Genomic DNA, 23,723 nt, shown 5'->3' on the forward strand with positions numbered 1-23,723 from the left:
ATTTTTGTTTTTGTATGAGCAGTGCAACTTCGCTTCTGTGTATAAAAACTGCGATGAACTGTTTCTTCAAACTCGAAAAAATTTTCATAAATCGGGTTTTAACAAGTATGATTACTTTGAAAAAAACCTAACGCAGTTTTTCATTAAGTGCCAACACTTTGATCATCAAAAATATAGTTTTGTTGAAAAAAACGCTATTTTTGCAATTTCTATAAATCAAAGGTTTTGTGAAAATTTTTCCTATAAGTTATCAACTTGACATCAAGCTACAGATTTTTAAACCTACAAAAAAGTTTATTGCTGAAATATTGTTTAAAAAAGTTTTTTGTAGTTTATCTATTGTTTTCACTTCTAATCAGCAAAAAAAAATGGAGATGAAAAGAAAATACAATGGAAAGAAAATTTCATTACGATAAAAAAAATCAGAACTGATCTGGTGGTATAACATATTTAAGCCACTCTAGTCATGATTTAAGAACTACTCAAGAACTTTTTTTGGTATCGAGAAGAATCGGTTGGAAAGTTTAACTTGCTAGCTTAATTTCGAACATTTTGAGCAAGTAAAACGAGTTATTAGGTGTTATGATAAGAAACTTCTTTCAGAACTTCTTGATAATAATTTTTAAAAACCCAATAGATTTTTCTGCAAAATACTTGAAAAATTTGAGATTTTTTTTTCGTTTTTCTAAATTTTTTGTTTTTCAATCCATTTTATGATAATAACTCTAATTGAGTGTGCCTAATGGATTGATGGCCCAAAGACTCATTTTGTTTTGCTTTGTATTTTTTGAAAATTATGATTTTTTTATTAATGTGATTTTGCACAGCGAAGGTTATCCGTGTTTTCACATGGTAGAATAAAATCAAATATGTCAAAAAAAACAGGCCACAATTTTCAAACTCAGAAGCCGGGAGTGGTCTATTCAGTTTTTTTTCTTGTATTTTTGTGTGAAGTGCTGTCCTACAACCAATATGGCAAATCTAAGATGCAAATTATTGTCAAAATTTTCATTCCACATCAAAACATGGCCAAATGTGTTTTAGATGTGTACGACGTAGTAATTTAAGTTGCATATAAAAAACACCCGCTTTCAGCGTTTAAAACAAAAAACTTTTTCCAAACTTTCCAGGAAGCTGAAAGCAGTTTTTCTTACAATATCTGGATTTTGGATTGTGCACAGCCCTGACATGGTTGCACGAGGTTTTTAGTCTCCAGAGCTGAGGAGTATCCCTGAGGAAAAAACCAAATAGAGCGTTGAAACTCTACTTTTCCTGTGTTGAAACTCTATATCTTATCAGTTCAGAGGCTGGCATGCCATTGAGTTTGAGGGAGGGGGTTTTGTTAGTCCTATAAATTTAAAACGCCATAGGTCGCTTCTCTGAGAATCGATTTTAATAGCTAAAAAAACTAATCGCTTAATTACATTGTATGCAAAAATTGGGGGACGATCTTCTACCAGACCGACATTTTACAAGAAAAGTTAAAACATGGACTTTTGACCAGACTCGGGATAAACAAAATTGATTGACAGATGCAATGACCCCGTTTAATGGTTTTCAGCGAATTTTTGTTTGTCCTAACCGCTTCCTTTTGGAGTCTTCCGCTAGTTTTAATTTAAACTTAACTGAATTATTGCATTGAATTATTGCTTAACTGACAAACATTGTACTGAATTATTGCTGGTAAAAGGTCGGTCTGGTCAAAGAGCTAGACCCGCAAAGACTGCTAGTCACACAGTTTCACATTGCGAAAAAATGCTAGTCACACAATTTCCTACGGGGAAAAAAAGCTAGTCATAAAGTTATCAGTCAGTTTTCTGGACGTGTGAAATGGTAGTTTCACAAGTTTAATTTTGTATGACTACGCGGGCAGTAATTGATGCTCATTTGGCCAATTTAGACATTTCAATAAACATTTGGGTTGTAATTTGTTGTTTGAATCTCGGTTTTCATTCAATTTGCCTGCTGACTATGACACAACGTCCCAATTTTTTTTGCCACATGACCTTAATCAACATCATCAAAAGCTTAGTCAAGATCAAAAAATAGTGAATAATTACGAAACAAAAAGCAAAGTTAAACTCTAATTTATTGGGCAATAAAACTTTAATTTCCTTAGTCGCACTGAACAGTTGCCGCCTTTCAGTTTCAGATGAAAGAAATTACAAATTAGGAATTCCAGAGCGGAAATTTTGCTTCCTTGCGCGGTCAGTCACTAGACTTTAGATAATAAATAAAAAGGATTTGATTTTTTTTTCATCAAACGTGAAGTACCAATTTACGTACGAGTTATCCGTCCAAAACCAAAAATAAATTACAAATATATACTTTTATTTTTATTTTTAAACATCTTTCTGATTTGATAGTTTTCGGTAAAAGTTAGACTTTTTATGGTTAAATGTGGGAGCCAGTGACTTAAATTAACTCTTGTCTTCAAATAACACTCTGCTCATTACGTTTCCAACCTCAAGAATGTTACAATTTTCGGGCCAAATAAAAGATCTTTGCTAACGAATTGTTTTTAAATTAGATTACCCAACTGCGAATAAACTCACTTGCTTTCTTTTCTTTTTGTTTTCATTTGAGATTTGTCTTGGAAAGTAATCCTTAAAAAATGAGCCTTTCAATTTTTTACATCATGTTAATACAATTAGCACTGTCAACTTCAAATGGTAAGTTTTTCAGACGTACTCATTCTAAAACTTTGAACGGATAGTGAAAACTGTAAAAATCCGTTTTTATAGCTTTAAAACGCGTATTTTGTATAATAACATGATAAAATAAAAACGGAAACTAAGCTAAAGTTTCAGCTGAGATTGAAGCTTAAATTTTAAGCCAATGACAAGTTTTGTGGGGGTTAAGAGCTTTGAATTCGATCGCTTTCGATAGGCAATGTTTTTAAGATTTTTTCTGCTTTCGAAATTTTTACGAGATAAAATAGCTGGTAGAAAGCTCAGAACTTAAACTGCAAAAAAGGCAATATGCTTGAAATTTTCTAGCTACTAGTAATTTTTTATTCCGCACTAGATATACACAGTGCTAATTTAAATTGTCCTGACGAAAAGCATAAAACTTGAAATTTAAAACGCATTTTTCTCAAATTGGGTTGACATAGGGGGAACAAAGCAGGCAAAACTTGCATAAAATTTCAGCAGAATTAATATGGCGCATTTGTTTTGCGAGCAGCCCAACATTTTACCAAGAAAACGTATCATCTTTTGCATTAACAGTCAGTCAAAAATTACACTACAACAAGTGTTAATTTTGTTGTCTTGAAAAAATTGCGCAAAAAATTTCAAAATTGTTCTTAAACAAAATAATAGTGTCTTGAAGAGGAAACATGACATTTTTTGACTTTAAAACAAAAATAAACTTGAAAAAAAAAAAACGTTTTTTTTGAAAAAATTTATTTGTTTCATTCGTATAATTAAAATCAAAGCTCTATCTATACTAAATAAAGACTATTTTCAATCGTATTCCTTTTCTCTTAGATTTGTAATTTTATGCTGTAAAGTATACCAAATTATGGCACTCTTGTATCGAGATTTGATATCTCTTATTTGTTTCGACTATTGAAAATGGAATATTTGTTCCAACCATTGAAAATGGAGGAAAGTTTTCTTTGCGGGTGTTGATGGTTTTTTTTCGTTTCCTCACAAAATAAGGTACCACAAAAAATCATCAGATTAGTTTGAGTGATATATCAATTTGAAGCACTTTCAGTCGTGATTCGGACGACATTTAAAACTTTTCCTAGTATTGAAAAAAAAAACGAGCGAATAAAGGGAGTAAGTAATTTCGAGCAAATAACGCGAGCGAGGCAAGCAGGCTTAAACTTAGACTTTGAAGTTTTTAGCGCCATCTTTTGTATCAGAAATTTTAAAACATTCAAAAAAAATCTGCAAAAAAGTTTCAAAAAAGTTTAAAAAGTTTTATTTTTGATTGTTTGTTTTTCTAAAAAAAATTTCTACAAGCTTTGATTCAATTTGTTTTTTTTTTGGTTCAATTATCGAAAATGCCTGAATTCTAGTTTCACGTCAGATCTTTTTATCACACCACGCAGAAAAAATTGCGCTGCTTTAAAATAAGAAAATTTTGCTCCGATCATTTGAAAAATGAGGAGGAACTTTGTTTTCGATTGTCTTTCGTTTTTTTTTTGTTTTCAAAATGAAATCATGTACAACAAATAATTATCGAATGACTCAAATGGTATATCATATTCAATCCATTTCAATTGTGATTCGAAAGAATTTAAAACCTTCTGAAAAAACTGTCCCTCTGTTGAGAAAAACCATTAAGAAATTTTCCATTTTTACTCTAATTTTGAGCGAGTAAAGTGAGAGAGCAGGCTTATTTTGATTTTCAACCAAAAAATTCACCACAAATAATCATCGGAATGGGCCGAGTGATATATCATGTTGAAGTCCTTTGAAACTTGATTCGAACGACAATAAAAAGTTGTCGAAAGGTTGTCCAGGTGTCAAGGAAAACCGGTTTGAAATTTTGTGAGGGTTTTAGCTGAATTCGAGCGATTAAAGCAAGCGAGCAAAAAAAATTATTTTTTTTTCTTGTAATTTTTCGACAAAAACCGTCGCTCGATTTGCCTATTTTACAGTGAATTTAGATACAGTCGAGCGTATCTAAATTTTAGGTTTTCTTCAAATCATTTCATCACACCATGCACAAAACAACAAAATTTATTAAAAAAACATGAAAAAATGTTTTTATAATTTTTTAAGAATATGGTCGGAACATTGAGTGCTACCTGCACAGCAAACAGTTATCCTTGTTTTTTTTGTATTTTTAAAAAACTATGGTCGGAACATTCTGCGCTACTTGCACTGTAACAAGCTATCCTTGTTTATACCTAGCGTTGTTGATCTTAAGGAAATAACAAAAGATCAAGTTTCTATATTGGTCATAGGGTTCGCACGAACCTATCTCACCGAAAACAGAAAGCGTAACGAGCACGCGTTGTATTGAAACAGAATCGTTTCCATGAGATAGATTACATACACCTTATTCTACTTGGTGCAACAAAAACAGACTCGAAAAGACCTTGATAAAACTATATTCAATTTCGAAGAAAAAATGCAATAATTCACTTTTGAGAAAAACAAAATTACACAAAGAAATTCGCTGTTTGTGTCTTTCTAATTGAAAAAGAGACAAACTAACAGGTTACTCAGAACGAAAAGGTTTTTTTTTAGAATTTTCAAAAATCAGCTAATGTTACAAAAATTTCAGTGTAAATTTTGGTTTAATGAACTTGAAAATCTTTTGGAATAATATTTAAAATTTATTTCTTATATGTTAACTATTTTCCAACTCATATTATCTAACAAGCGAAAATCAAGATCCAGGATCCGAGACACACTTTAACAAGGATACTTTTTGAGACATCCAATTTTGGCTGACCGACCTTAAAATTTTTCTAAAGACGCTTTCGTCGGCAGTGTATACTATTTTTGAGAGGAGCTCGCACTGAAAAGCGCAGTTTCAAAAATTGTCTATAAACGTCGTTTTTGGCCTTTTTTCCAATTTACTTTCGGTGCAGAAAATTTGATTAAAATAGTGTTTTTATAGTGAGCTGGGCGAGCTCGGAAAAACAATTTAGTCAACCTACAAAAAAAAAATTGGACGAAAGTTTTAATTTTTGTTAAAAATGTCGCTTTGAGACCCGGCACTAACTAATTTTTCCTATTGATTTTAATTGAATTGAATTAAACTTAATTAGATGATGTATGAAAATGTGTAAAAACGTTATCAAACTTCATTTACCTTTCAATAACACATTTCAAGGACTTACAAAAGCTGTTCAGCTTGTTGAGGCATGCACTGGTAGTCTTTTACACAAATTGCGAAAAGATATCTACTAAGAGTGCAATCACAAAAAAAATTCAAGAGTAAATTACTGTTTTTGATGAAAATTGAGTAAAAACTATTATAGAACAGGTCCAGTTGATATTCTGGAAACTGTTTTAAATTATCAGGATTGAGTTGATTCGAACTGAAAAAACTGAAAATTTTTAATGAAATACTTCGCCAAGATTGATGCACATTAAGAGTACGAGACAGAATTCAAGGTAGAATTGTCAGAAAATTGACGCGCGTTACCCCTCCTTGTAATAAAAGATTGAGGATTAAAAGTGTTAGATGGGTTCTTGCCTATAAGTGTATAAACCGTTTCATTAAACAGTTGTCAAAAAACAAATCAAACACAGAGTCAGTTTCAGATGTCTCAAGAAAAATTTCGGTTGAAGTAATTTTTTCAATGATTCGTATGTGCATTAAATGAATTCGATTAAGAAAAGTTTTCGATGTTGCAATATAGGATATAAGTCCGTATGAAAACAAGGGTTTAGCATGTACGTTGAACAATGTGATTAAAATAATTTCGGAAACCCATTTCTTGGTCTAAGTAACCTCCCGTTGATTTTTGATTATTTTTCATCTTTTTGTCAATCTGATGGTCAAAGTTTTGTTTGTTTGCAACTCCACTCCAAAATTTTTTAAAAACAGATTCCTTTAAAAATGCAATTGCCGATTAGAAAGCTATGGTTGTCACAATCCCAATCGAACTTCATTATCCTGCTTTCTTATTCGGTAATTAGCTATTTGTTTTCAGTGCACCAATTCAATATTTTATTGAATTTAGCACCAACATTTACAGTAATTGGAAAAATTGTCAGCATCCACTAATGTTGTGTCATCCGCAAACAAACAACTGCTTCCGTAAATGAATGAAAGTAAATCGTTGATATAATTTTTTTAAAAAGAGAAATTCAAAAATCCGATACATGAGGAACCTTTTTATGCAATCAATTTTTTCTGAATTTTTCTCAGCTTAATACATATATTGTTGTCGAATTTTTAGATAACTTTCCATTAAGTCTAAAATTTTACCCATAAAACCATGCCTTTCCAATTTTTCATTTAAATTACTGCGGTCAATTGTATCAAACGCTTTCTTGAAATCAATGAATCAAAACTAGGCGAATTGTTGTTTGTCATTACTCTCCCTTATAAAATGAGTAATGCTAACAATTGCTTGTTTACAAGATCATTTATTTTTGAAACCGAATTGCTTATCATGAATAACTTTATAGGTGAATCAATATAAACGTTTAAACAAAAAGTTTTCGAAAACCCTCCCAATTGCGGATATTGAAGTTAATTGTCTATAATTGTCCGGATTGCTCTTCACACCATTTTAGCAATGGGAAATTTATGCAGTGGCCAAGCAGTGCCTGAAGCGCTGATTTAAAAAATTAAGCCAAGTTATAAGCTCAGACAGGTGCAGCTTACTTGAGCATTTGATTGGAGATCCTATCATGACAAACAGTTTTTTTGTTCAGATCTTTAGTGATGTGGAGTATTTCATTTTAATCAGTATCGATTAGAACAAAACAATAAATGTTCACTCTAAGTTTTGGTTTGAATGTCTGATGATCTGTACTTACAGTAAGTTTCTCGCGCACGGTCAAGAAGAGCTGACTGAATACATTCACGACGGAAGCTCTACCCAGCTCTTATGCAATCTGACTTGCTTATTCTGCAGGTTGTCGATTCTCCTGGTTAATCAAGATTTTTTCCTTAAGTTAGTTCTCAGAAATTTTTTGGGACAAAACAAACCGAATTGCTTTTAATGTGAAGACTGGTTAGTTTCAATGTAACAATTTTTTCAGTTGCAGAATTTTCTGAAAGACTAATGTTTTCTGCAGAGTAGGATAACACATGTTTTTCCCCAAATCACTTTGATAAATTTCATTAACCATAATATTGCCATCATTTCCCTTTAAAAACCTGTAGTAATTTTTCGCGACCTCTGGTTGCAAACAATTTTTTTGATGATTTGCATTGTTGCACTGCTGGTTGGAACGGAGTTTGTTTCTAGGTTCATATATTTTCGCAGCGTCATCTTTAATTTGAATATTATACGTAAACAAATTCAAATTAAACGATTTGATTACACATGAGATATTCTTTGTGAACACTTTGTTTTGACAACTCCTGCTGGTATCGGTGAGATCGAACTCATGTAATTTTTGTCGAATATCATTGTCCCATGATGTTAGAAGCCCATCAATGAAAACACTTTTTCCCATAATTTTCTTGTTCCACAATTCATTTAATTTAATTCTGCAATAATAAATATCGTTTTATCAGTACACCAATTTCACAATAATGGAAACGCCATTCCCGGTAGATGGTAGCTAGTGGAACGCTTTGATATCAGCTGGTGCAATTTTTTATCATAAAACAAAAATAAATAATACTATAATTGCATATAACGAACGTTACTCGATCACTCCACTCACTCGAAATTAGACTTAGAAATAAAATTTTCAGACCAATTTTTCTCGACACTGGGACAACGTTTTGAACACTTCACAAATTGCTCGAATTAGGACCCGACCCTTTCCGATTATGAATTGTGGTACCTGGTTTTGGATTTAAAAAAAGAAAAAACTAAACAAGCCCGAAAACAAAATTGCTGTCCATTTTCAAAGAACTAGTTCGCCTAACTTCAAGTCCAAAAAACCAAACCAATTTGAATTTTTTGTGACTGAAACTAGTGATTACCTACAATAAGTTCTATTGTATACTTCAAAATTGAACATTAATTTGGCCAAAGCTTCACTAGTTATTGAATTTCTCTGGTTTTTGAATCTGCAAAAATTTCAAAAATTCAATCAAAATGCCGCTTGTTCAAAGAAGCTATACGAAGAAGCAAGATTGTCTAAAACTTGATGTAAAAATACAAAAAAAAAATTTTTTTTTCAGCCCCAAATGAATTCAACAGTATTTTGAAATTAATATGAACACCTTATCATCAAGTATTTAAATACAAGCATACATACGACAAGTGGATGTGACCTAGAACCTGGTCAGCGCCCACTAAATTTGATTTTTTTTATCAAAGTTCTATTTGGTTCGATCAAAATTTACCAGTGGCGACAAAAATTGACCATAGATGACAAAAGTCGAGCAAAATGGACCCGGTTTGACCAGGTACTTTGTTTGATGCACGAAATTGATGACGGATATCGTTCGACCCACAAAATTGAGAGAGAAGAACGAGCGACACACACACACACAGTCGATACAAAGTTCGCATACTTTAACCCGGGCAATATTCAAACTGAAAAATTTGTATATATTTAAGCTACTCAGGCCATGTAAAATGTTGTCTTGACATACCCTTCATCAAAGTGTGTTCACAAATTTTTCAAACGTTTTTTAAAGAATATAAAACGAAAAACCTCAGTATTGATTTGTTCAATTTTTCAACTGAACTGCAACTTCTCGTTTCTTTTTCAAAATTCACTGTACAGTTTATTCATGAATTCCTTAAATCCCCTTTTAATTCAACGATAAAAGCCAAGTTTGTTTTATTTCAAATATATAATGATTAATTAGAATGATTATATTAAACAAATCAAATGGTTCAAAGAACACATTTTTAGTTTGCTTCAAGACCTAAGATAGGTATGCCCCATAGTCTTATGATAAAAGTCCGTAGACCAAATGAACAATGTTCCCCTAAATCAATTTACGAAGAAGAATCCATTGTAGACACGGACACGGATGAAAATGTTTCGTAACTCTATTGTATTATATATAAATGTATTAGCTTATTGGAGCGTTGGGCCTGAAACTATTGAGAATCTTTTTTTTTCTTTAATCTTAAAAATTGAAGCTTTTTTAAATTCAGTTTTCAAAGAAAAACCTTTTTCAGATGTTTTTTGTTTGCAAACCAACAAAGAAGGAAATATAAATGAAGCAATTATTGCTTCATTTAAATTCTTTTGTCCGATTAGTTTTTTAACGAATTCAGCGAATTCAAATAATACGTCAGCAAATTAACACGTCAGCGAATTCAATTGTTATAAAACTATAAAAGCTTATCTTAAAATTGAGAGTAAAAACAGCATATTTTAGTTTCTCCTGTTTTCATGGCTAAAGTGAGGCGACTGAAATAAAGCTTCAACATTAAGGTGAAAAACATTAGCTGCCCGCGCCGGAGTTCCATGGATAATAATCGATTATAATGGAAAACTGTTGTCTAAAATGTTGTCATTATAATCGATTATTGTTGCAATTTTAGACCACGAAATCAATTATATTGTCATTAAAAACGATTTTTTTTTTCATAAAAACACAATCCATTAAAATCCAATATAATGGATTATAATCCATTTAAAATCCAATATAATTGATTATAACGGATTATAACCTTCACATTTTTTTTGCAAAATTATATGCAAAACTTGCAACATTTCTGCGTTACTCAAGCCCTACTCGCAATCTGAGCCTGCGAGTAAAATGAAGATGGGTAATTTGTCGGGGGAAAGGTAAACGGGGGGGGGGGGGGTGTAAATCGATTATAAGGGATTATACTAGCATAAAAAAATAAGGAATATAATCCTCTTTTAATGGGTTATAATCGATTATTATCGAATGTAATGGATTATATTGATATAAAAGTTTTTGATGGAATATAATCAATTACTTTTGTAATTTTATAGATACTGACTATAAAATGACAATATAGTCAATTATTATCAACTGAAATCCAGTGCGGGTGAAATAGTCAATCAGTTTGGAAGTGAATACTCTCTTTCGCATCTTTCGTCCGTTCTTTTGTTGAGTCTACAATATTATTCTTCCAACCAACTAACATAATTACGAGGCCAAACTGTGCTTTTTGGGAAATTTAAACGGATTCCGCAACAAGAACGCTCCCTTTAATCTTCTTTTGTTCTTTCATTTTCTTTGATTGTTCCGATAAAATTTTATCATATTTAAAGACTTGTCTCTAGAATCCAGAACATGCAGACACAAAATTGTGCACCTATCCAGTGCACAGTTTGGCTTCCTAAATGATAAAAATTTTATTGAAAAAAAAGACAGCAAGACTGCTTATGCCAAAGCGGAGCGCTGAAAGTTCTGACTAGCTTTTAGGTACCTTACGTGCTTTTTTTATTAAGAGCGAGAAATTAAACTCGGATCTTGTTAACTATTTACCCCTATTTCGATTTTCAGAAATTCAACTTTGGCTGCCACATTTTCAATCGCTTAACACTATTTTCAGAAAAGACATTTAATTAATCTTTTTTTATGTAGATATTATATAATTAGTGAGTAATACAAATATGAACACGCAAAAATGAAAACCCAATTAACGTTTTTCTCTCTAAAATGCGGGAATGATTGGCAAACATAATACATGCATAGGATGGAAATAGTCAACAAGGTCCAAAAGCGGGGGGTGGGCGTTTTTTCAAAATTTATGCAAATCTTCCCCGAGCAATATCAGGTCCAACATAATATGTTGTCATCTAAAAACGCGTTAATTGAACAATTTAGCTTTATTTGGAGTTGAACCCCTTTAGCTTGACATCAATTTGAAATGATTTCTGAGGTGGATTACTTTGCCGCTTACGCATCAGGTCGAAACAGTGCTGATTTAAAATAACCGCAACAATTAAATAAAAATGAAAATTTTTATATTATTGCTTTGAAATTGGGTTACATTATTACCTATATGAAAAAACAGAAAACTTCACCAGAACTTATCTCGTGCATTTCATTTCAAGTCTTAAAAATTTTAGTAAAATTTTTTTAAAAAACAAAACCAAATTGAGGCACTTTTTCTCATTACTTCTCTCAATTTTTTGAAGCTAAGTTTTTTCGAGCTATTTTTTTTTTTAAAAAAAACAGTGATGTTTTCATTCAAAAAAGGCAATACTCAAACATTTTTTTGATGATGATTTTATGCAACTCTGTTTTGTTCAAACAAAATTATGTTCAAAGACATTGTTGCTGTAACACACTGTAGATTATTAATTCACTGGGGCAACCGAGAATCACCACTATCCACAATCGCCAAAAGGTTAAGTTGATGGCAGTTATTCTGTACTGTACTATGTTTATTCACCTTGTGTCACTGATCTTGTGGCTGTATCACTCGCACTTACAATCGCAAAAAGATCTAATTGTTATTTAATTTAGGTAAAAATAAATCCAGATAAGGAAGGCTCTTAAGTGGCCAGAATGTAATAGAGTAGTCTAAAAAAAGTGTTCGCCGCGATCTATCAACACAATTGCCCGATTGCTGCCCAACTTGCCGTTACTTCAAGTATCTGATTCTCCCTCTTTTTGAGAATCATAACTGTTCAAATACGTTTGACCTACTAAAATTAATATTGTCTCTCCAGACCACTATTTCTTTGAAGTACTTCATTTGAGCTCTCTAACTTCGAGAATCAACTGTTCTCTTTCACAGAGTTTTTGTTTTATCAGACAAAAACAAACTACACTTAAGCGTGGTTCTCACTGCTCTAATTCAGGGTAAGCTACCCGTAACTTTTGGTTTTGTTCATCTATTTAAGTTTTATTCTTAGTGATAGCTATAGTTATGATTGTCCTTATAAGTCCTGGCATTTACTCTGGTACCCTTTTGAAGGCCGGGAAATTCCCATGGGGATTTTAATTATGAATTCCAAGTTCATGATAGGTATTCCAACTGATGTCTGCATATATCAAGTCGAATTTCATCTAAAGACCAAGTTATTTTATCTAAGCAACTTCCCATGGACTCCATTTGGTTATCATGTTGAAATTCCAGCCTCCTGTGGTTAAAGGGAGGTCTTTTTCAGTTGTAGTAACCGCGTTTTAAACTTCTAAAGTTTCTAGCCATTAGTGGAGGTTAGTTAGGGGTCTAATTGTAGAAAAAATTTATGCTAAAAAGCCCATGCAACCATATTTCTCAGGAAATTTAGTTCTCGCGCCGCACCCATTGGAGTTTTTTTGACCTAATTATTATAGCTAAGTTCAATCTAATGTTTGATTAGTTTCACTCGAATTCAAACCACTACTTCAACGATGTAACTCAACAGCTATATTCCTTTGTCTTCTGCTGTCTTTCCCCAAAAGACAATTCCCCCCCCCCCCCCCCCCCCAACAACAACAACTACGGTGATCGACTTCCCCGTTCAAAAGTTAGGATTGGAGAATAAGCCATTTTCCGCTGTAAATCCTGGGGTTTTTCTGCAATGTTGCGCCAAAATACCGCAAGAGCAATTAAGGGTCACCCCGAGTTCACCAGGCGTCGATCTTACTTTTTAGGGTAAGAATTTCAAGTGAAGTACCAAGGTTCATCAGTATCCCATTAGTACTTGCCAAGTTATCCCATTTTTCAGGTCCATTATCACTTATCCTGAAGAAGAGCTATTAACAACGGAAGGAGTCACCAGAAGATTTCATTCACAAGTCTTTTTTGCTATTGGTGTCTAATGTCTTTTGCCGCCAAAAGTTTAATATGTCCTCTCTCATTATTTTGCGTTAATTGTCTATTTCGGGGAGAAGGCGTGGTTTTCCGAAGTGCTAATAACTTCCAGTCACATAGTCGGATTTGCTTCAAATTGTAATACAAGATAACCCTTGACGCTACAGTTTAAACTTCAAAAGCTCGGCTCTCTGCGTTCACTGGGAGATGTGAAATGATGGGGGACGTGAAACTTTTTTTAGTTAATCCTAAAATACGGGCAAAATTTGGGTTTTTCGAGATCTCTTGAAATTTTAAGATCCTAGTGAGCCAACTTCGTGTATATTCCACATTGGTGATTTGAAGGTGATTACAGCCGAAAGATTTGAAACTTGACTTTCATGTTGCCTAAGAACCTTTAACTTTCTGATGCACAATCATAATACATGGGCAGCAGCTGGATTTTTGGGATCTCGTGAAGATGTGATCTCGTCGTGAGCCCACTTCATGTACGTTCCTCATTGACGTTAGAAAAGTTGTTGGGCAATGCCGAACTGTATCTACACGTATATGAAGAATTTATTGTCGGTTTTTTCGGAAAATATCGATGATGATGTGAAACTGTGGGAGCGACACTGCTCTAATTACGGGGAACGGTCCTGCACAGCTTCGGTACGCCTTGAAATTAAAATTCTACGAACTCAACCTCGCCAAATTAGTGTGATGACTACGAACGTTTCACTTTAATAACAGATTTTTGGACATAATGTATCAAACTCGAGCCCCTTCAAAAAAATCCAACGGGTAGATAAAATCTTTATGCACAAGGTTGAGGAAAAATGGAAAAAAAAGTTTTTTTTGTCTGCATTTAAACTAACACAGTAATTTGTAGCCCATTGAAAGGCGAGAAATACTGAAAAAAAATTTTTTTCTTTCTAACCATTGATTTTTGTTGTACAGCAAATTTTTTTTTCAGCAAATAAAAAAACAAACAAAAGTTTTTTTTTAGTTAAATTTTATATCTAAAATTTGATTGTTTTTATCTATAGTTCATAAAAAATAATTGCGGCTGTACCTTCCTTCTATAATATTTTGAGAAAATAAAAATGTGCTACTGAGCGACTATATGGATGATTACATCTGATTTTTTTTATTTCTATTACCAATTTGTTAATTATGGTTATTCAGTGGCGGACCTAAGACTTTGTCGAATAGGGAAGTTTAATTTTCAAAAACTTTTGTAAACTTGTCGTTTCTTTTATTTGACCAAACTGATTTCTCCAGCTCTCTCTTACCACCATAAAGTTCCAATTTTGCTATAATGATATGAGCCGCAGCCAAATTGTTAAAAAATCAGTGCAAAATATTGCGGTTTCTGAGCTTTTTTAAAACAAAATTGATTTAAACAGGCTTTGTTTGTTTTTGGCTGGCGCATTTTACCTCGACTCTAGTATATTTTGAATCCAAAAATGCCTTCACAAAGCGCCTTTTGGTGTGAGGGGATCGAATTTCTGAGGAGAGAGGCGTTGGCTTTCCTTTTCTCCCCTCTACCCATTAATCAGCCCCTGTTATGATTTTTATTATATATTACTATTATGATTTTTCTATTGTTATTTTATTCCAAACTAACTTTACTTAACTTATGCGATCGACCAAATCGCAGCTAGTTAGAACAAGGGGTCTTTCTGAATGTTGCTAAGACTTTCCTATTCTTATTCAACAGACAAAGTTTCTTTCACTCGTAAATAGGTATATTATTTCAAATATAGAGGACACACATCAATTTTATATCAAAAGACATTGGGGTATGGATTGATAGTTATCGAGATAGAGATTCGAGATTTTGGTTATTAGGATGGTTGGGGGTCTCAGTATGAGAGTGGTTGTGAGATTTGAGATTTTGAGAAAGTGATGAAGTGATATTTGGTATATTTTTGCTTGCCTTATATACCATAGATTTTGATATTTTCAACATTCCATCTGTTGGTTAAACCAATCAGAAAGAAACAACACATGCTGTAATGTTTGCTTTTCGTGATATTTTATCAACCGAGCAAACACGTAATTTCAGGTCAAAAGTTTAAGAATTATGTTTCTGATTTCAAGTCAGAACATATGGTAAAAGTTTAATAATTGTGTTTCTGATTTCAATTCAGAACATTTAACCATCTTATAGGCTGATTGTTAAACGGTGATACCCGTTGACAAAAAGTTTAAAAGCATAATATAATTTACAAAACATCAAAAAAGTTTTAATAGAGTTTACGTAAAGATTTTATTCTGATTTTTTGATAGTTTGTTTGTAAAGTTGCGGCTTTGAGTGTAGTCGGTTGATGAATGACTGCTTGTAGTCGGTTGAAGAATGGCTGCTTGAAGTCGGTTGAAGAATGGCTGCTTGTAGTCGGTTGAAGAATGGCTGTTGTAGTCTATGTGCATGTAGAGCAGAGCAGTGGCGGCGGCCAAATCACAGCTGGATACTTTTGAGAAATATAAAATCAAATACAATTTTTCAAATTTGGTTTAGCGAAAATACTTATCAGCAATACTGGACTTAATTGAAGAAGCATACATACTTTGTTAAGTGGCGGCGGCCAAATCACAGTTGGAGTTAAAAAAATAAAAGGACGGAGGTTAATAGATAGTCTTGAAACTAATAGTTTCCTTCCACCTGGGTTTTTAGGCTCAGATATTTATTGCTGAGGTCCTTATTTTTTCCCGGAGCACTGTTATGGTTTTCTACATTTGGTTGATGCGATTTAAATCGTTTATGTAATTCTTTTGCACTTGATCCGTGTAGGAGTCAAGGATTGGAGTCTGCATTTGGGCAGTTATAAAGGCTGCAGGAACACAAATATGTTGATGTGGGAGTTGTGGATTAACCAGACGGTATGCACCGTTACCATTTTGGTAAGGGTGATAGGTGTCTATCTTAAAGCGGTTAATAAAGGGAGAGAGCGCATAATTTAGACTGGTGTCAAAATTTGGTGGTTTCCTGGGGCTAAGGTTTTGTTCCTTTTTGACTTGAATCGCGGTTTTGATTCAAGTTCTAGAGAGTTTGCGGATTGGTGAACTGTTACAGTTTCAGATTCTAGGTTTTGCCTAGTTGAAGAAGAGGGGAGAATTTTGAAAGGTCGGACAATTGCTTTTCTCTTTTGAATGCAATTAGAATTTTTCACTTTTGGAATTTTAAAATTGGTATTCAATTTTGGTTGATTAAACGGGTTGATTATTTTGGATGGAATTTCCATAGGGTCATTTAGAGACAGAAGGTTTTCGAAATCGAGCAAGTCTTCTTCAAGTGGAGTGTGAAGAAGATCAGTGGGCATATCCTAAAACATAAAATAAATTAGACCGGTACAGCGGGTCGATTATTGTAATCGACTATTTGGATTAATTTTTATCCTGATTTTCGTTTTCAGAATCCTCTTGTTGAGGTGCCTGAGGCCTATGATCAAGCTCAATAGTTTGATCATTCTCATTTTGAGCGAAATTGAAGACACTATAGAAGTGAAAAGTATATTGTAAGAGGCGGATACTAAAAGTTTTCCGAAATGAAGAGTTCGGCCGGTTAGTTTGTGTATGTGTAATACTTTTATTTTAAATACAAGAGCGTGGAGTATAAACTTGGCGAAAAGGAAAGAGGTGAATTTCATTCCGCATTTTTCTAAGTAGTACTGTATTGTACCGAAAACACGAGTGTACTCGTTCTTCCAAAAATCAGGCGAGATAAGATAGTCTAAGTATATGTTTCGCGTAGATCCGTATTGACTACTCGAGTCCGGATAGAAGTGTTTGCTTGCATTATGAAAAGTTTGGGATACTTTTTGTAAAATACCCTTCATTTCAGAATGATCAGTAATCATGCTCCAAAATTTTTGCATTTGTGCATAAGTGTAAATAGAAGCATCATGGCTAGATGCAAGAGAGTGTTTTACTTGCCGTTTAATTTCTTTCGGCTTAAAAAGATCTGGACCTTTTACTCTAGTAATAGAGGGTGTGAGTTCGATCCAAGAGTTATCGTTATCAAAATCTAGTTGATAAAGATTTAAATGCTTATCGGAGCAGTCTTGTTGATCTGCCGATTTAAAAGTTTGTCGAGTGATTGGGTCGACGAAATGAATTTTTTCGCGATACATAATTGGTATCCGATTATAGCATGCATCCATTAATTGTAATGGAGAATAAAATTTTGGGCAGTGATAGAGCCGGGCAACATTGCCATTGGTCTCTAAAAACATAGACCTATTTCGGGTCAAAATCTAGCCGGCTAAACGCGGGCTTTCGATAGAGAGCAATAAAGTGTTGAGAATCATGGAGCGTTCTAACTCACATTGATTCGTTAAAAGTGCCAATTCGGCAGTTCGAAGCATGTCCCGGCATGTCTATTTGTCCCGGTGCAAAGGGATAATTTTCGTTTTTTGCGTATTTTACGTAAGTCAAATTTGGTTCCGAATGAATAACTCCTGTATTAGCACTCGGGTTTATTTGTGAACAGGTATCCATATTAAAACCGTTTTGGTATGCTATGACCAATGATTCGTATTGGGTCGGATAGACTATTTTTGGGTGTCCACATAAAGATTGTGGTTTATTTAGTATTTTTAGCATAAATTGTTGAGTGTCTCTACCTCGAGTATTATGGTTGGATATTTTAGTAAAAGAGTCTTTTACAATATAATAATTTTCTTCATATCGAATCATTTTTGCTTCGAATTTATTGAGAACCGAAAAAATGCAGTTTTCGGGCTCGTTCCAAGTATATGCAAAAGGGTCGAGTGATGTTGTTTCACATCCGTTTTCATATACAGGACAAAGTAATGGAATGTTTTGCCAGTTATTAACGGTGCCATCTTTTAGATTGACAGTTACGGAAATATTTTGCATGTATGATTCGAAAGTATCCAAATGGATCCATGAACGATCGCTGCATTCGTTCTGGTATTCGCCATCAACTTTGCCTCTATTTGTATTTGTGACGATTTTTTCGTCAAAGCGAAAAGGAATATTTTTTGAGTATCCTAAGTTAACATATCCCCGTTCGGCGGCGTGCTTACAATTATCAGGGTAAATGTGTATATCAGTTGTGATTATATTTTGGCGAGCGTCTATTCCGCTTGAATCGAAAGAATCACAAAACCATTGGATAGATTGGGTGTTTTATACGACACATTGTCGCGTTAATTTTTGTACTATAATGCCGTTGGTAAAGAGTAACCTCGGCTGTTGTAGTTTCGATATTTTCAGGTTGTATTTTGCAGGGAGCTACTTTATTAAGTGAGAACATTTTGTTCGATGTCATTAGTTGACAATCAAAATGCGCAATTTTTAGATCTTTTGCTGTATTAGCGTAGAGATTGTCAACTGGATTAAAAGCGCAGATTTGTTGGGGAAATATTAAAAGAGTGTATATAGCTAACCAAAAAATATTTTGTTTTAGACGGCGGCGGAAAATAGAAATTATACTTACTTTCAGCAAATCATCGATTACTTGGTCCGTTGATTGATCAAGGTCCATTATTTCACCTTCTTCGAGATCTGTAATTTTAGACATTATTTTTGAAATTTATTGATTTTTACAATTGCTGAGAAGTATCAGAGGAAGGTTTTGGAGGTTGAGAAGTTTTTGAAAGAATGATTCTGGGCTTATTTTTGCTGGTTTATATAGATCAGATTCTGATAAAATTTGTTTGTTTAAGACAGGTTTTAGCAAAGCCGGCTGTTCAGTAATAATTGATATACTATACTGTGCCGTATTTATTTTTACTGGCACGTGTCTACGGCCGTTGGGAGGGGTTTCATTTGCAATTTAAGACGATGCTTGAACCGATGCTTGAACCGATCTCTACCATCAGTGAATCTTTTTCGGAATTTTTTTTTTAGTTCAGCCCAAGTGGTAGCATTAGTTACCTCATCAGTATACCATTCAAGAGCTGTTTCTCTTAATAAAGAACCAAACAAACGTTTTTGTCTGTGATCATAGTTAGGCTGAGCTTCTGTGGGTCGTTGCCCTAGTGAGAATACAATTTTATTCTCAACTGAAGTCCAAAAGGCTTTTGCGTTTAGGTCTGAATCATTTCCTGAGAATTTCCTTTCCAATTCCCCCCCCCAACAACAACAACTACGGTGATCGACTTCCCCGTTCAAAAGTTAGGATTGGAGAATAAGCCATTTTCCGCTGTAAATCCTGGGGTTTTTCTGCAATGTTGCGCCAAAATACCGCAAGAGCAATTAAGGGTCACCCCGAGTTCACCAGGCGTCGATCTTACTTTTTAGGGTAAGAATTTCAAGTGAAGTACCAAGGTTCATCAGTATCCCATTAGTACTTGCCAAGTTATCCCATTTTTCAGGTCCATTATCACTTATCCTGAAGAAGAGCTATTAACAACGGAAGGAGTCACCAGAAGATTTCATTCACAAGTCTTTTTTGCTATTGGTGTCTAATGTCTTTTGCCGCCAAAAGTTTAATATGTCCTCTCTCATTATTTTGCGTTAATTGTCTATTTCGGGGAGAAGGCGTGGTTTTCCGAAGTGCTAATAACTTCCAGTCACATAGTCGGATTTGCTTCAAATTGTAATACAAGATAACCCTTGACGCTACAGTTTAAACTTCAAAAGCTCGGCTCTCTGCGTTCACTGGGAGATGTGAAATGATGGGGGACGTGAAACTTTTTTTAGTTAATCCTAAAATACGGGCAAAATTTGGGTTTTTCGAGATCTCTTGAAATTTTAAGATCCTAGTGAGCCAACTTCGTGTATATTCCACATTGGTGATTTGAAGGTGATTACAGCCGAAAGATTTGAAACTTGACTTTCATGTTGCCTAAGAACCTTTAACTTTCTGATGCACAATCATAATACATGGGCAGCAGCTGGATTTTTGGGATCTCGTGAAGATGTGATCTCGTCGTGAGCCCACTTCATGTACGTTCCTCATTGACGTTAGAAAAGTTGTTGGGCAATGCCGAACTGTATCTACACGTATATGAAGAATTTATTGTCGGTTTTTTCGGAAAATATCGATGATGATGTGAAACTGTGGGAGCGACACTGCTCTAATTACGGGGAACGGTCCTGCACAGCTTCGGTACGCCTTGAAATTAAAATTCTACGAACTCAACCTCGCCAAATTAGTGTGATGACTACGAACGTTTCACTTTAATAACAGATTTTTGGACATAATGTATCAAACTCGAGCCCCTTCAAAAAAATCCAACGGGTAGATAAAATCTTTATGCACAAGGTTGAGGAAAAATGGAAAAAAAAGTTTTTTTTGTCTGCATTTAAACTAACACAGTAATTTGTAGCCCATTGAAAGGCGAGAAATACTGAAAAAAAATTTTTTTCTTTCTAACCATTGATTTTTGTTGTACAGCAAATTTTTTTTTCAGCAAATAAAAAAACAAACAAAAGTTTTTTTTTAGTTAAATTTTATATCTAAAATTTGATTGTTTTTATCTATAGTTCATAAAAAATAATTGCGGCTGTACCTTCCTTCTATAATATTTTGAGAAAATAAAAATGTGCTACTGAGCGACTATATGGATGATTACCTCTGATTTTTTTTATTTCTATTACCAATTTGTTAATTATGGTTATTCAGTGGCGGACCTAAGACTTTGTCGAATAGGGAAGTTTGATTTTCAAAAACTTTTGTAAACTTGTCGTTTTTTTTATTTGACCAAACTGATTTCTCCAGCTCTCTCTTACCACCATAAAGTTCCATCTTTGCTATCATGAAATGAGCCGCAGCCAAATTGTTAAAAAATCAGTGCAAAATATTCCGGTTTCTGAGCTTTTTTAAAACAAAATTGATTTAAACAGGCTTTGTTTGTTTTTGGCTGGCGCATTTTACCTCGACTCTAGTATATTTTGAATCCAAAAATGCCTTCACAAAGCGCCTTTTGGTGTGAGGGGATCGAATTTCTGAGGAGAGAGGCGTTGGCTTTCCTTTTCTCCCCTCTACCCATTAATCAGCCCCTGTTATGATTTTTATTATATATTACTATTATGATTTTTCTATTGTTATTTTATTCCAAACTAACTTGACTTAACTTATGCGATCGACCAAATCGCAGCTAGTTAGAACAAGGGGTCTTTCTGAATGTTGCTAAGACTTTCCTATTCTTATTCAACAGACAAAGTTTCTTTCACTCGTAAATAGGTATATTATTTCAAATATAGAGGACACACATCAATTTTATATCAAGAGACATTGGGGTATGGATTGATAGTTATCGAGATAGAGATTCGAGATTTTGGTTATTAGGATGGTTGGGGGTCTCAGTATGAGAGTGGTTGTGAGATTTGAGATTTTGAGAAAGTGATGAAGTGATATTTGGTATATTTTTGCTTGCCTTATATACCATAGATTTTGATATTTTCAACATTCCATCTGTTGGTTAAACCAATCAGAAAGAAACAACACATGCTGTAATGTTTGCTTTTCGTGATATTTTATCAACCGAGCAAACACGTAATTTCAGGTCAAAAGTTTAAGAATTATGTTTCTGATTTCAAGTCAGAACATATGGTAAAAGTTTAATAATTGTGTTTCTGATTTCAATTCAGAACAATTTATGATTAATGAGATTGTCATTTTTTTAATTAATATATGAAGTTTTCAGATTACTTTTTGTCCAAATATTAGAATAATGACCGAAATTTATTTGAATAGGTGCGCTGATGAAACGGTCGGAGGAAACAGAAGAGGCTGAACAGATCCAGTACCCTTTGGTTGATATCACCTGTCGCGACTACTACCCTCAAGCCAGCTGTATCTACCGCTTGCATCAGTGTTGGGAGGGATACGCAATTACTGTCAACTGTCGCAGAACGTGCGGCGTGTGTGTTCTGCCAACTACCATATATACTAAACAATCATCGTTCAATAATCTAATTGAATAATAATTAATTAACTACTTTGAGTTTTTAATTTGAAGTAATTCTTTTATGAAAACCCGATTGAGGAATTGCGCTCAAAAAGAAGGGTTGAATGTCGAGAAATGACTAGACGACCCTAGAATTGCCAAAATTTTGGTTGAGGTTGCAAGTCTAATAATTAAATAGGAAGAAAAAAAGGGAAGTTTATTTCTTCAATCTTAAATGAAATTTGACAGGTTAAGCAACAACAATTACAATTAACTGACAGAGGAGGGGGTACACGAAAAGCTAATCTGAATCCTATTTTTTGTCTACCCACCCTGGATGATTTCAAAAAAAACAAGGATTAACAAAAAAAAAACAATTTTCTGCAAAAAACAAATTTTACTACATGATAAAATATAATATCACAAATCATCAATCTAATAATTTAATTAACCACTAACTTGTTCGAGGCTAAAAGTTTTAAGATCGAGTTAATAATCATATTTAAGTTTTGTATATTCTAAATTGGTGCTCAGAAAAAGTGTTAGCTCCAAGTTTCAACTTGAAATCTAGCAAATAAAGTGGCACTGTTGTCCGTCAGCATTTTTAAAATGAATTCAATTTTCAAATTTTTCCATCTCAAATTTCTCAATCTCAAGCTGATAATTTCTCAAAAACCAATTGATTTCAAAAGCGCATAGTAAAAAGCTGAATTCGTAATTTTAAGTATGTGCTTGGTAGCATTGAATCATTCGGTTTAAAAACTCGGCAAAAAACCAGAAAACCAGAAAAAGCCCGAGTTTTACAGCTGAATTCTCGGCATTCAACAAGTGTTTAATAGCAATTAAAAGCAAAATCCAAAAAATTTTAGGAAAAAAAACCGCAAACACATTTTCAGAGAAATCAAGAATTCTAATCAGTTTGGAGAAAACTCGCAATTATACTAATTAAAGATTACTGGCGCATTATGGTATAGAATTTTATAGGTTCAAACGATTGTTTCTTCGATTTTTTTTCAACGAATTTCAAACAAATAGTCCTTTTGATGCACCCAACGTTTGCTGATAAGATCGCAAGCAGATTTCCTTAATCTGTGCAGCAATCGAATTCCAGTGGAGTCTGTTATTTAATGTTAATTTACCAAAATTAAGGTCGAAGCAAGCAAGGAATATATATGCTGGGGGTTGTTTATTTTTATTCGACCAACTTTCAAAAACATTTTTCTCGGTGACTCGATCGATAGATCTCCGTGGTCCCACAAGGGTCGCGCTAAAAATAAATTTTCTTGGCTTAAATTTTGCTATGAAGCGTTCACCAAAAGACTAACGTGACTATAAGAACTCTGTGATAATTTGATACTGAAACTTTAAGGTGCATTATTTACGAGTGGCGAATTATCTTGTCCCCTCCCCCCCCCCCCCCCCCACAAAATTGTTCCAAATTCAATTCAGAATCGTGATTATGATGATTTATGATGAGAAACGTTTCTGTCAGTATGAACATTTTTGCATCCAACGAGTTTTAGGAAAAAAAATTGGTGTTGATTAGCTAATTTGCGATGGAAGCGGGTGCGCAAGAAATATAA

At 33.7% G+C, this 23,723-nt stretch overlaps 1 long non-coding RNA gene across 1 annotated transcript; it reads left to right on the forward strand.

Moving 5' to 3' along the window:
- The first annotated feature begins 1,957 nt into the window (after positions 1-1,957).
- LOC134840513 (uncharacterized) lies at positions 1,958-22,205 on the forward strand. The gene is made up of 2 exons (XR_010162425.1): positions 1,958-2,672; positions 21,948-22,205. It is a non-coding gene; the product is annotated as an uncharacterized LOC134840513 (long non-coding RNA).
- The last annotated feature ends 1,518 nt before the right edge of the window (positions 22,206-23,723 follow it).

The sequence above is a fragment of the Symsagittifera roscoffensis genome, chromosome 2 (assembly GCF_963678635.1).
Source record: "Symsagittifera roscoffensis chromosome 2, txSymRosc1.1, whole genome shotgun sequence".
NCBI classification, from domain to species: domain Eukaryota; kingdom Metazoa; phylum Xenacoelomorpha; order Acoela; family Convolutidae; genus Symsagittifera; species Symsagittifera roscoffensis.